Here is a 14,206-nt window from a genome sequence, read left to right as displayed (position 1 = left end):
GCCGCTTCTTGCCCCTCCTCCTTCCTTGCGACCCTCCCCTCTGGACCTGTACTCTGGTCATGAGGCATTCTTCCTTCCCCTCCTCTTCTTCCCCCATCCCCCGCTCATGCTCCTCCCCCAGCCACAGACGCGTATGACCTCTGACGAGCCGGACACCCCCGCCACAGGTGTGCTAATGAGCCACACCCATGGCACGCCTTAGGCTCGTCACAATACTTCGCCTCGTGCTCCCCAGATCCACAAAATCTGCATTTTCTTGCACTGCACGAGGCGAAGATGTGGCCATAGGCCATACAGCACCTGCAAAATGGAGGCTGACGTGCATAAAACAACGTCCCCTGTCAGTCCCTAGGGAGAACATAGCAGGAGGATGGAGGTAGCCACCATGTCCCTTTGGGTCCTCCCTGAGGAGGGCCTGGAAGCCTCTCCTCCCATTCCAAAACCCAAGGGAGTCTTTGAGGTGCCTTGCTGAGGAGACGTTATCCATGTATCTCCCCAGAAAGGCCCTCACCTCTTCGTCCTTAACGTATGGGTTGTATATGTTGACAGTTACAACCCTAAAGTTGTTCCTCGCCAAGCTTGTTATTTCATAGTGGCTCATCGGCCTCTCACCTCCCACTGCTCTTGCCCTTCTCAGGATATCATCATGTTTCTCCTCTGTATGTAGTGCCACGTCGTATGCTCCCTCCAACGAGTTGCCTTGGAAGCAAAACACGTCCTTCACCGTCAGCTTTAGAATCCCCATCAAAATTGTCCTTCCAAAAGTTTCCCGTCCTAAAGGCTCCAACTCCTTTTCCTGATCTGAGTGGGCATTCTATGTTACATGTCTAGTTTGTCTAGTTCTATGTTTGGCCTGATATGGTTCTCAATCAGAGGCAGGTGTTAGTCGTTAGCTCTGATTGGGAACCATATTTAGGTAGCCTGTTTGGTGTTGGGTTTTGTGGGTGATTGTTCCTGTCTCTGTGTTTGCACCAGATAGGACTGTTTTAGGTTTTCGCACGTTTGTTGTTTTATTAGTTTTTTCATGTACAGTTTCTTTATTAAAGTACAATGAATAACAACCACGCTGCGTTTTGGTCCGCCTCAACTTCAGCCCAAGAGAACCGTTACACTCCAGGCAGCCATAGACTATTCTAGACAACCCCACTAACCACTGTCCCATAACCTACAACAAACCCCTAGACAAAACACACCACATAAAATAACCCATGTCACACCCTGGCCTGACCAAAATAATAAAGAAAACACAAAATACTAAGACCAGGGCGTGACACAGCTGATGCTTAAATTTAGTGAGGGAGATAAACTCATTAAAACCTGTTTTTCAACCACTCCACAAATTTCTTGTTAACAAACTATAGTTTTGTCAAGTCGGTTAGGACATCTACTTTGTGCATGACACAAGTCATTTTTCCAACAATTGTTTACAGACAGATTATTTCACTTCTAATTCATTGTATCACAATTCCAGTGGGTCAGAAGTTTACAAATACTATGTTGACTGTGCCTATAAACAGCTTGGGAAATTCCAGAAAATGATGTCATGGCTTTAGAAGCTTCTGATAGCCTAATTGGCATCATTTGAGTTAATTGGAGGTGTACCTGTGGATGTATTTCAAGGCCTACCTTCAAACTCAGTGCCTCTTTGCTTGACATCATGGGAAAATCAAAAGAAATCAGCCAAGATATCAGAAAAACAATTGTAGTCCTCCACAAGTCTGGTTCATCCTTTGGAGCAATTTCCAAACACCTGAAGGTACCACATTCATCTGTACAAACAATAGTACACAAGTATAAACACCATGGGACCATGCAGCCGCCATACCCCTCAGGAAGGAGACGCCTTCTGTCTCCTAGAGATGAAAGTACTTTGGTGCTAAAAGTGCAAATCAATCCCAGAAGGTCCTTGTGAAGATGCTGGAGGAAACCGGTACAAAGTATCTATATCCACAGTAAAACGAGTCCTATATTGAAATAACATGAAAGGCCGCTCAGCAAAGAAGAAGCCACTGCTCCAAAACCGCCATAAAAAACCCAGACTACGGTTTTTCAACTGCACATGGGGACAAAGATCGTACTTTTTGGAGAAATGTCGTCTGGTCTGATGAAACAACAGTAGAACTGTTTGGCCATAATGACCATTGTTATGTTTGGAGGGAAAAGGAGGAGGCTTACAAGCCGAAGAACACCATCCCAACCGTGAAGCACGGGGGTGGCAGCATCATGTTGTGGCGGTGCTTTGCTGCAGGAGGGCCTGGTGCACTTCAGAAAACAGATGGCATCGTGAGGCAGGACAATTAAGAGGATATATTGAAGCAACATTTCAAGACATCAGTCAGGAAGTTAAATCTTGGACACAAATGGGTCTTCCAAATGGACAATGACCCCAAGCATACTTCCAAAGTTGTAGCAAAATGGCTTAATGACAACAAAGTCAAGGTATTGGAGTTGCCATCACAAAGCCCTGACTTAAATCCTACAGAAAATGTGTGGGCAGAACTGAAAAAGCATGTGCGAGCAAGGAGGCCTACAAACCTGACTCAGTTTACACCAGCTCTGTCAGGAGGAAGGGTCCAAAATTCACCCAACTTATTGTGGGAAGCTTGTGGAAGGCTACCCAAAACGTTTGACCCTAGTTAAACAATTGAAAGGCAAATTACCCCCAAAAAAGTTTTACTTTTTTTATTTTTTTATTTCACCTTTATTTAACCAGGTAGGCAAGTTGAGAACAAGTTCTCATTTACAATTGCGACCTGGCCAAGATAAAGCAAAGCAGTTCGACACATACAACGACACAGAGTTACACATGGAGTAAAACAAACATACAGTCAATAATACAGTATAAACAAGTCTATATACGATGTGAGCAAATGAGGTGAGATAAGGGAGGTAAAGGCAAAAAGGCCATGGTGGTAAAGTAAATACAATATCGCAAGTAAAACACTGGAATGGTAGATTTGCAATGGGAGAATGTGCAAAGTAGAAATAAAAATAATGGGGTGCAAAGGAGCAAAATAAATAAAATAAATACAGTAGGGAAAGAGGTAGTTGTTTGGGCTAAATTATAGGTGGGCTATGTACAGGTGCAGTAATCTGTGAGCTGCTCTGACAGTTGGTGCTTAAAGCTAGTGAGGGAGATAAGTGTTTCCAGTTTCAGATATTTTTGTAGTTCGTTCCAGTCATTGGCAGCAGTGAACTGGAAGGAGAGGCGGCCAAATAAATAATTGGTTTTGGGGTGACCAGGGAGATATACCTGGATCGCTTGCTACAGGTGGGTGATGCTATGGTGACCAGCGAGCTGAGATAAGGGGGGACTTTACCTAGCAGGGTCTTGTAGATGACATGGAGCCAGTGGGTTTGGCGACGAGTATGAAGCGAGGGCCAGCCAACGAGAGCGTACAGGTCACAATGGTGGGTAGTATATGGGGCTTTGGTGACAAAATGGATTGCACTGTGATAGACTGCATCCAATTTGTTGAGTAGGGTATTGGAGGCTATTTTGTAAATGACATCGCCAAAGTCGAGGATTGGTAGGATGGTCAGTTTTCCGAGGGTATGTTTGGCAGCATGAGTGAAGGATGCTTTGTTGCGAAATAGGAAGCCAATTCTAGATTTAACTTTGGATTGGAGATGTTTGATATGGGTTTGGAAGAAGAGTTTACAGTCTAACCAGACACCTAAGTATTTGTAGTTGTCCACGTATTCTAAGTCAGAGCCGTCCAGAGTAGTAATGTTTGAATTTAAGAGCAATTGGAGGCCACGGAAGGAGAGTTGTATGGCATTGAAGCTTGCCTGGAGGGTTGTTAACACAGTGTCCAAAGAAGGGCCAGAAGTATACAGAATGGTGTCGTCTGCGTAGAGGTGGATCAGAGACTCACCAGCAGCAAGAGCGACCTCATTGATGTATACAGAGAAGAGAGTCGGTCCAAGAATTGAACCCTGTGGCACCCCCATAGAGACTGCCAGAGGTCCGGACAGCAGACCCTCCGATTTGACACACTGAACTCTATCAGAGAAGTAGTTGGTGAACCAGGCGAGGCAATCATTTGAGAAACCAAGGCTGTCGAGTCTGCCGATGAGGATGTGGTGATTGACAGAGTCGAAAGCCTTGGCCAGATCAATGAATACGGCTGCACAGTAATGTTTCTTATCGATGGCGGTTAAGATATCATTTAGGACCTTGAGCGTGGCTGAGGTGCACCCATGACCAGCTCTGAAACCAGATTGCATAGCAGAGAAGGTATGGTGAGATTCGAAATGGTCGGTAATCTGTTTGTTGACTTGGCTTTCGAAGACCTTAGAAAGGCATGGTAGGATAGATATAGGTCTGTAGCAGTTTGGGTCAAGAGTGTCACCCCCTTTGAAGAGGGGGATGACCGCAGCTGCTTTCCAATCTTTGGGAATCTCAGACGACACAAAAGAGAGGTTGAACAGGCTAGTAATAGGGGTGGCAACAATTTTGGCAGATAATTTTTAGAAAGAAAGGGTCCAGATTGTCTAGCCCGGCTGATTTGTAGGGGTCCAGATTTTGCAGCTCATTCAGAACATCAGCTGAGCAGATTTGAGAGAAGGAGAAATGGGGAAGGCTTGGGCGAGTTGTTGTGGGGGGTGCAGTGCTGTTGACCGGGGTAGGAGTAGCCAGGTGGAATGCATGGCCAGCCGTAGAAAAATGCTTATTGAAATTCTCAATTATGGTGGATTTATCAGTGGTGACAGTGTTTCCTATCTTCAGTGCAGTGGGCAGCTGGGAGGAGGTGTTCTTATTCTCCATGGACTTTACAGTGTCCCAGAACTTTTTTGAGTTAGTGTTGCAGGAAGCAAATTTCTGCTTGAAAAAGCTAGCCTTGGCTTTTCTAACTGCCTGTGTATAATGGTTTCTAGCTTCCCTGAACAGCTGCATATCACGGGGGCTGTTCGATGCTAATGCAGAACGCCATAGGATGTTTTTGTGTTGGTTAAGGGCAGTCAGGTCTGGGGAGAACCAAGGGCTATATCTGTTCCTGGTTCTAAATTTCTTGAAAGGGGCATGTTTATTTAAGATGGTTAGGAAGGCATTTAAAAAAAATATCCAGACATCCTCTACTGACGGGATGAGATCAATATCCTTCCAGGATACCCCGGCCAGGCCGATTAGAAAGGCCTGCTCGCTGAAGTGTTTTAGGGAGCGTTTTACAGTGATGAGTGGAGGTCGTTTGACCGCTGACCCATTACGGATGCAGGCAATGAGGCAGTGATCGCTGAGATCTTGGTTGAAAACAGCAGAGGTGTATTTAGAGGGCAAGTTGGTTAGGATGATATCTATGAGGGTGCCCGTGTTTAAGGCTTTGGGGAGGTACCTGGTAGGTTCATTGATAATTTGTGTGAGGTTGAGGGCATCAAGTTTAGATTGTAGGATGGCTGGGGTGTTAAGCATGTTCCAGTTTAGGTCGCCTAGCAGCACAAGCTCTGAAGATAGATGGGGGGCAATCAGTTCACATATGGTGTCCAGAGCACAGCTGAGGGCAGAGGGTGGTCTATAGCAGGCGGCAACGGGGAGAGACTTGTTTTTAGAGAGGTGGATTTTTAAAAGTAGAAGTTCAAATTGTTTGGGTACAGACCTGGATAGTAGGACAGAACTCTGCAGGCTATCTTTGCAGTAGATTGCAACACCGCCCCCTTTGGCAGTTCTATCTTGTCTGAAAATGTTGTAGTTTGGAATTAAAATGTCTGAATGTTTGGTGGTCTTCCTAAGCCAGGATTCAGACACAGCTAGAACATCCGGGTTGGCAGAGTGTGCTAAAGCAGTGAATAGAACAAACTTAGGGAGGAGGCTTCTAATGTTAACATGCATGAAACCAAGGCTATTACGGTTACAGAAGTCGTCAAAAGAGAGCGCCTGGGGAATAGGAGTGGAGCTAGGCACTGCAGGGCCTGGATTCACCTCTACATCACCAGAGGAACAGAGTAGGAGTAGAATAAGGGTGCGGCTAAAAGCAATTGAGTGAAGGAGGCTTTGTTGCGAAATGGGAGGCCAATTCTAGTAAATTTAGTTTTGGATTGGATATGCTTAATGTGAGTCTGAAAGGAGAGTTTACAGTCTAACCAGACACCTAGATATTTGTCCACATATTCTAAGTCAGAACCGTCCAAAGTAGTGGACAACATGCCCTCCGATTTTACACACTGAGAAGTAGTTGGTGAACCAGGCGAGGCAGTCATTTGAGAAACCATGGCTGTTGAGTTTGCCGATAAGAATGAGGTGATTGACAGAGTCAAAAGCCTTGGCCAGGTCGATGAAAACGGCTGCACAGTACTGTCTTTTATCGATTGCGGTTATGATATTGTTTAGGACCTTGAGCCTTGCTGAGGTGCACCCATGACCAGCTCGGAAACCAGATTGCATAGTGGAGAAGGTACAGTGGGATTCAAAATGGTCGGTAATCTGTATGTTAACTTGGATTTCGAAGATTTTAGAAAGGCAGGGCAGGATGGATATAGGTCTATAACAGTTTGGGTTGCAACAATTGTGGTGGATAATTTTAGAAAGTGAGGGTCCAGATTGTCTAACCCAGCTAATTTGTTGGGGTCCAGATTATGCTGCTCTTTCAGAACATCAGGTATCTGAATTTTGGTGAAGGCAAAGCGGGGGGGGGGGGGGGGGGGGGGTTGTGTAAGTTGCGGTGGGGGTGCAGAGCTGTTGGTCGGGGGGGTAAGGGTAGCCAGGTGGAAAGCATGGCCAGCTGTAGAAAATTGCTTGTTGAAATTCTCGATTATCGTGGATTTATCCGTGGTGACAGTGTTTCCTAGTTTCAGTGCAGTGGGCAGCTGGGAGGAGGTGCTCTTATTCGCCATGGACTTTACAGTGCCTCAAAACTTTTTGGAATTTGCACTACACGATGCAAATTTCTGTTTGAAAAGCTGGCCTTTTCTTTCCTGACTGTGTATATTGGTTCCTAACTTCACCGAAGGGCGGCAGGGTAGCCTAGTGGTTAGAGCATTGGACTAGCAAGTTCAAACCCCCGACCTGACAAGGTACAAATCTGTCATTCGGCCCCTGAACAGGCAGTTAACCCACTGTTCCTAGGCCGTCATTGAAAATAAGAATTTGTTCTTAACTGACTTGCCTAGTTAAATAAAGGTAAAATAAATAAATAAAAAACTTCCCTGAAAAGTTGCATATCGCGCTGGCTAGTCAATGCTTATGCAGTACTCCAAAGGTTGTTTTTGTGCTGGTCAAGGGCAGTCAAGTCTGGAGTAAACCAAGGCCTATATTTGTTCTTAGCTATACATTTTTTTGAATGGGTCATGCTTATTTAATTTGGTGAGGAATGCACTTTTAAAAAATAACCAGGCTATGAGGGTGCCCGTGTTCACGGATTTAGGGTTGTACCTGGTAGGTTCCTTGACAATTGTGTGAGATTGAGGGAATCTAGTTTAGATTGTTGGACGGCCGGGGTGTTACGCATAACCCAGTTTCGGTCACCTAACAGTAAGACCTCTGAAGATAAATTGGGGGCAATCAATTCACATATGGTGTCCAGTACACAGCTGGGGGCTGAGGGGGGTCTATAACATGAGGCAACAGTGAGAGACTTTTTTTCTGGAAAGGTGGATTTTTTAAAGTAGAAGCTTGAACAGTTTGTGCACAGACCTGGATAGCATGACAGAACTCTGCAGTAGATTGCAACTCCCCTTTGGCAGTTCTATCTTGGTGGAAAATGTTGTAGTTGGGGATGGAAATTTCAGAATTTTTGGTGGAGTCTGCTAAAGCAATGAATAAAACAAACTTAGGGAGGAGGTTTCTAATGTTAACATGCATGAAACCAAGGCTTTTACAGTTACAGAAATCAACAAATGATAGCACCTGGGGAATAGGTGTGGTACTGGGGGCTACAGGGCCTGGGTTAACCTCTACATCACCAGAGGAACAGAGGAGGAGTAGGATAAGGGTACGGCTAAAGCCTATAAGAACTGGTCGTCTAGTGCGTTCGGAACAGAGAGTAAAAGGAGCAGATTTCTGGGCGCGGAAAAATAGATTCAAGGCATAATGTACAGACAAGGGTATGGTAGGATGTGAATACAGTGGAGGTAAACCTAGGCGTTGAGTGACGATGAGAGAGGTTTTGTCTCTGGAGGCACCAGTTAAGCCAGGTGAGGTCTCCACATGTGTGGGGGTGGGACAAAAGAGCTATCTAAGGCAAGTTGAGTGGGACTGAGGGCTCTACAGTGAAATAAACAATATGAATTAGCCGAGACAGCATATTGACATTAGAGAGAGGCATAAAGCAATCACAGGTGTTGATCGGGAGAGCTAAGTCAACAATAGGTAAATGGCGATGAATGGGCAGAGCGGGTCAGTTAGGTAGTTCGAGGCTTGGGCCGACAGATAAACAAAATATGGTACCGTGTTATTGAAACAGTCCAGGGGGCATCAGCTTTGTAGCCGAGTGATCGTAGGGTTCAATGAGCAGCAATAGGTGAGTCAGGGAGCCGTTCGGTAGTCACTACTACACTAGGCGAGTGGGAGACATGGCGTTCAGAAAGCTAGCGTGCCCGGGCTAGCAGATGGGTCTTTGGCGACATCGCAAAGGAAAAGCCTGTTGAGACCACATCGGGTGATTACGTCGGGAGACCAGTTGTGATGGATCGGCGGGACTCCGTGTTGGCAATAAAGGGTCTAGGCCAGTTGGCAAAAGGAGGTGTTGTAGCCCTAGAATTAGCTGGTATATGGGCCTTGCTCGAGGCAAGCTCAAGGCTAACTGGTGCTTGCTTCGGGACAGAGGAATTAGTTAACAGTGGCCACTCGGTTGCAGCTAGCTAGCTGCGATGATCCGATGTAATGATCCAGAGCGGCAGGAATCCGGTGATGTGGTAGAGAGAAGCAGTCCGACATGCTCTGGGAAGCTTTCGCGCTGTGCAGACTGGCTTCTATTTTCCCAGCTAAAGCTGTCTGGTGTCCGAGCTAAAGATAAAGACCGCTAGCCATGGTTAACAAAGACTAATAGCTAGTAGCTAGTTAGCTGGCTAGCTCCTGATGGAGGTTTCAGTTATAAGGAATAAAAATAGCAGATCTGTACCACATTGGGTGAGGCGGGTTGCAGGAAAGTATATTTAGTTTGTAGATAGGAAGTAAGATTAAAATATATACGAAAAAACTATACTGAACAAAAATATAAACAAAACATGTGACAAGAAATACAGTTCATAAGGAAATCAGTCAATTGAAATAAATTCATTAGGCAAAAATCTATAGATTTCACATGACTGGGAATACAGATATGCATATGTTGGTCACAGATACCTTAAAACAAAGGTAAGGGCGTGGATCAGAAAACCAGTCCGTATCTGGTGTGGCCACCATTTGCCTCATGCAGCGCGACCCATCTCCTTCGCATAGAGTTAATCAGGCTGTTGATTGTGGCCTGCGGAATTTTGTTCCACTGCTCTTCAATGATTGTGCGAAGTTGCTGGATATTGTTGGGAACTGAAACACGCTGTCATACAAATCCATTCAGAGCATCCCAAACAGGCTCAATGGGTGACACGTCTGCTGAGTACACAGGTCATGGAAGAACTGGGCCAGCTTCCAGGAATTGTGTACCAATTCTTGCGACATGGGGCCGTGCATTATCAATGCTGAAACATGAGGTGATGGCGGCAGATGAATGGCACGACAATGGGCCTCAGGTTCACGGTATCTCTGAATCGATAAAATGCAATTGTGTTTGTTGTCCATAGCTTATGCCTGCCTATACCATAACCCTACTGCCACCATGGGGCACTCTGTTCACAACGTTGTCATCAGCAAACCGCTCGCCCACACATTGCCATACACGTGGTCTACAGTTGTGAGGCCAGTTGGACAGACTGACAATTTCTCTAAAAATGACATTGGAGGCGTCTTATGGTAGAGAAATTAACATGACATTATCTGGCAACAGCTCTGGTGGACATTCCTGCAGTCAGCATGCCAATTGCATGCTCCTTCAAAACTTGAGACATCTGTGACATTGTGTTGTGTGACTAAACTGCACATTTTAGAGTGGCCTTTTATTGTCCCCAGCAATGTAATGATCATGCTGTTTAATCAGCTTCTTTATATGCCACACTTGGGTGGGTGGATTATATTGGCAAAGGAGAAATGTTCACAAACAGAGATGTAAAAATGTGTGCACAAAATTTCAGAGAAATAAGGAATATGGAACATTTCTGGCATATTTTATATCAGCTCATGGAACATATTTTTGGTCAGTTTGAGTGTACAATAATAACAATCAATGTGGGTTACATTTTTACCATACCGGCATGGATGGTAATGGGGGGAAATTATATTGATGGTTTATTTCATTTTGAGTGCTGAAATTGTAGTTCTAAACGTGTCTGGGCAGGGCAATAAATTATTTACTGAAGATTATATTTTGGAGTGCTGTCCATTTAATTTCCCATTTTCTATAGACATGCAGCCCAGACAGAGGAATCACTAATTGTAATGTACAACCTAATCCACTTTGCGTTTGTCATGTACAAGTTAACTTCCTAATAAGCGTACCATTTTAGGATTTGAAACAATACAACATTACCATCTCAGTTGGGAAGTGAGTACTATTTAGACTAGAGGTAAAAGGAGCTCTGAGCATATTTGATACATTTTTTTGAACAGACAATGTGCCTTGGGGATCTTTCAGTAAATTACATTTTTGCACTGTGCATTTGGAATTTGTTATTCACATCAACACTTAATGTTGCAAGAAAAGTAGAAAGCTCTCTCTGAGGGAAAGGGAGCTTTAAAAGGAGTAGAGCTTGTTTATATTTTCTTCTTAAGCCGTGAGGTCTCCCCAACATTCTCTGAGGGACATTGTAGGTGTTGAGGGTTTGTTAGTCTTTTTCTCACATTTAGAAGAGGTGACTTAACCTAGCCCGAAGCCCCTTCGATAAGGATACCATCAAGGAGATGAATGCTTTGTCAAGGCAAGCGCTCCTCATAATACAGTACATACCCTCTCAATCTGAAGGGCTTTGCTCTCCCGGGTTCTCAATTAATCCCTTCTCAGTCCTCCGGACTGTTTAGCTTTCATATGGGTTAGGTTTGAAGGCAAAGGAGATGGACAGGCATCACTTTCTAGCCGCCTGCGAGGGTACATTGATTTCCTATCGTTCGGAGCTGAGTATGAGTGAACATTTCATAATGAGGGATTACATACTGTATCTGCCACGGCCGTTGCTGGAAGATAGACAGCTGTCCCTGATTGAGAATCATACCCTGCCAAAACAAAGAAATACAAAACATAGAAAATAGAACATAGAATGCCCACCCCACAACACACCCTGGCCTAACCAAATAGAGAAATAAAACGGTTCTCTAAGGTCAGGGCGTGACAGTACCCCCCCCCCCCCAAAGGTGCGTACTCCGGCCGCAAAACCTGAACCTATAGGGGCTCTGGTGCGGGACGTAGACCCCGCTCCACCTCTGGTTCACCCCGCTTTGGTAGCGCCTCTGGTGTGGGGACCCTCGCTGTTGGCCCCGGACTGGAGGCCGTTGCTGGAGGCTCCGGACTGGAGGCCATCGTTGGAGGCTTCGTGCCATGGATGATCGCTGGAGGCTTCTTGCCATGGATCATCACTAGAGGCTTCGTGCCATGGATCATCACTAGAGGCCAAAAGGCTTCTTAACAGCTTCTACTCCTGAACAGCCAACCAAATGGCTACCCAGACTATTGCATTGACCCCCCCCCCCTATATTTTTACACTGCTGCTACTTTCTGTTATTATCTATGCATAGTCAGTTTACCTCTACCTACATGTACATATGCCCCCGCACGCACATTGGTTATGTACCGGTACCCCCTGTAGTCTCGTTAGAAAAATAATTAAAGAGCAACAAATACACCATTTTCTTTTTATTTCTTTATTTACTGTCTACTTCAGTTTATTTAGTAAATACTTTCTTAACACGTTTTTTCCTTAAAACTGCATTGTTGGTTAAGGGCTTGTAAGTAAGCATGACAAATAACATTTAATTTGATATACTTTCCCCCCTGTGTGACCATTATTGTTAAAGGGAACACTTTCTAAGGATGGAGACATCTCTCATTTTCTATCTCACAAAATGGAAAAGGGGTATTTCACAGTTGCACTCAAAAAGAACATTGCTTAAATGCACTGAGATTGCATGGTGGGCATTCACACATGCAGTGACTCGTTATCCTCTCGCAACAACAGATGGTGTGTTTCATGCCTACTGTGTGGGAAGGTTAGGTTACAGTGCTGTAGATGCCTAGTTCTGTCTTTAAATCTAATTTGGGAATCACACACACACACACAGGAAGAAAGAGGAGGGGGAAAGACACTGCTGAATTAATTAATGAATGACATTTGTACTGCAACAGGAAGCACATTGAAGTTTGGCCCCATCGTGCAGCCCCAGCTCAACCTGTGAGGTGGCAGACACTCCTTGCCTCCTTGCTACTTTAAGGTGACAATGTCCCCATCCCATCTTTTCTTATGACAAGCAGAATATAAAACATAAGATCTCCCTGTTATTTCTCAGCATTTCACATTTTCTGTATGGGGCTTCTCTCGCAGGGCTCCACTAATGCTGCTCCCTTTGTTTCGATGGCACCTCAGGTTTCAGCCATAAACGCCCGTTTTATGAGATATGAGTAGAGACTCAGGAAAATAGCATAAAGATGAAGTTCCCCTGGCAGTATCAGATGCTTGATTGATAAAATCTTTGTGCAGCAGGGCCCCTCACTGTCGCTGGGCTTCTTACAGGGGTGAAGAGGTGAGCGGGAAACATCCATCACTGATTTCCAGACACTCCTGCTGGCCAAAAATAATCAGATGACACCTGAATCAACAGCTCTGAGTTTTCAGATCCATAACTCATCATCTGCTGAATGGGTGTGTGTGTCAGTGTGTGTGTGAGAACTTTGATATCCTTATATGAATCTATTCACGTAATGCCTGTTTAGAAATCCAAATAGAGACATTGGGTTGTTTTAACAAATGTACAGTATATTACAGCCTCATCTTGGTCCGTGTCTGTTCCGGACGACTTAAGTCCGTAAGACCATTAAACAGGTCAACATTCACAAGGCCAGATGGATTACCAGGACGTGTGCTCCGGGCATGTGCTGACCAACTGGCAGGTGTCTTCACTGACATTTTCAACATGTCCCCATTGAGTCTGTAATACCAACATGTTTCAAGCAGACCACCATATTCCCTGTGCCCAGAACACTAAGGCAACCTGCCTAAATGACTACAGACCCGTAGCACTCACGTCCGTAGCCATGAAGTGCTTTGAAAGGCTGGGAATGGCTCACATCAACACCATTATCCCAGAAACCCTAGACCCACTCCAATTTGCATACCGCCCAAACAGATCCACAGATGATGCAATCTCTATTGCACTCCACACTGTTCTTTCCCACTTGGACAAAAGGAAGACCTACGTGAGAATGCTGTTCATTGACTGCAGCTCAGCGTTCAACACCATAGTACCCTCAAAGCTCATCACTAATCTAAGGATCCTGGGACTAAACACCTCCCTCTGCAACTGGATCATGGACTTCCTGACGGGCCGCACCCAGTTGGTGAGGGTAGGTAGCAACACTTCTGCCACGCTGATCCTCAACCCTGGAGCCCCTCATGGGTGCGTGCTCAGTCCCCTCCAGTACTCCCCGTTCACCCACGACTGCGTGGCCAGGTACGACTCCAACACCATCTTTAAGTTTGTAGATGACAACAGTGGTAGGGCTGATCACCGACAACGACAAGACAGCCTATAGGGAGGTCAGAGACCTGGCCGAGTGGTGCCAGAATAACAACCTATCCCTCAACGTATCCAAGACTAAGGAGATGATTGTGGACTACAGGAAAAGCAGGACCGAGCATGCCCCCATGCTCATCGATGGGGCTGTAGTGGAGCAGGTTGAGAGTGTCCACATCATCAACAAACTGGAATGGTCCAAACACACCAAGACAGTCGTAAAGAGGGCACGACAAAGCCTCAGGAAACTAAAAAGATTTGTCATGGGTCCTCAGATCCTCAAAAGTTACACCGCTGCAACATCGAGAACATCCTGAATGGTTGCATCACTGCCTGGTGTGGCAACTGCTCGGCCTCCGACCACAAGGCACTACAGAGGGTAGTGCGTACGGCCCAGTACATCACTGGGGCTAAGCTGCTTGCCATCCAGGACCTCTACACCAGGCAGTGTCAGAG

Source organism: Oncorhynchus mykiss, chromosome 12 (assembly GCF_013265735.2).
Source record: "Oncorhynchus mykiss isolate Arlee chromosome 12, USDA_OmykA_1.1, whole genome shotgun sequence".
Taxonomy (NCBI): Eukaryota; Metazoa; Chordata; class Actinopteri; order Salmoniformes; family Salmonidae; genus Oncorhynchus; species Oncorhynchus mykiss.
This window is presented reverse-complemented; position numbering follows the sequence as displayed.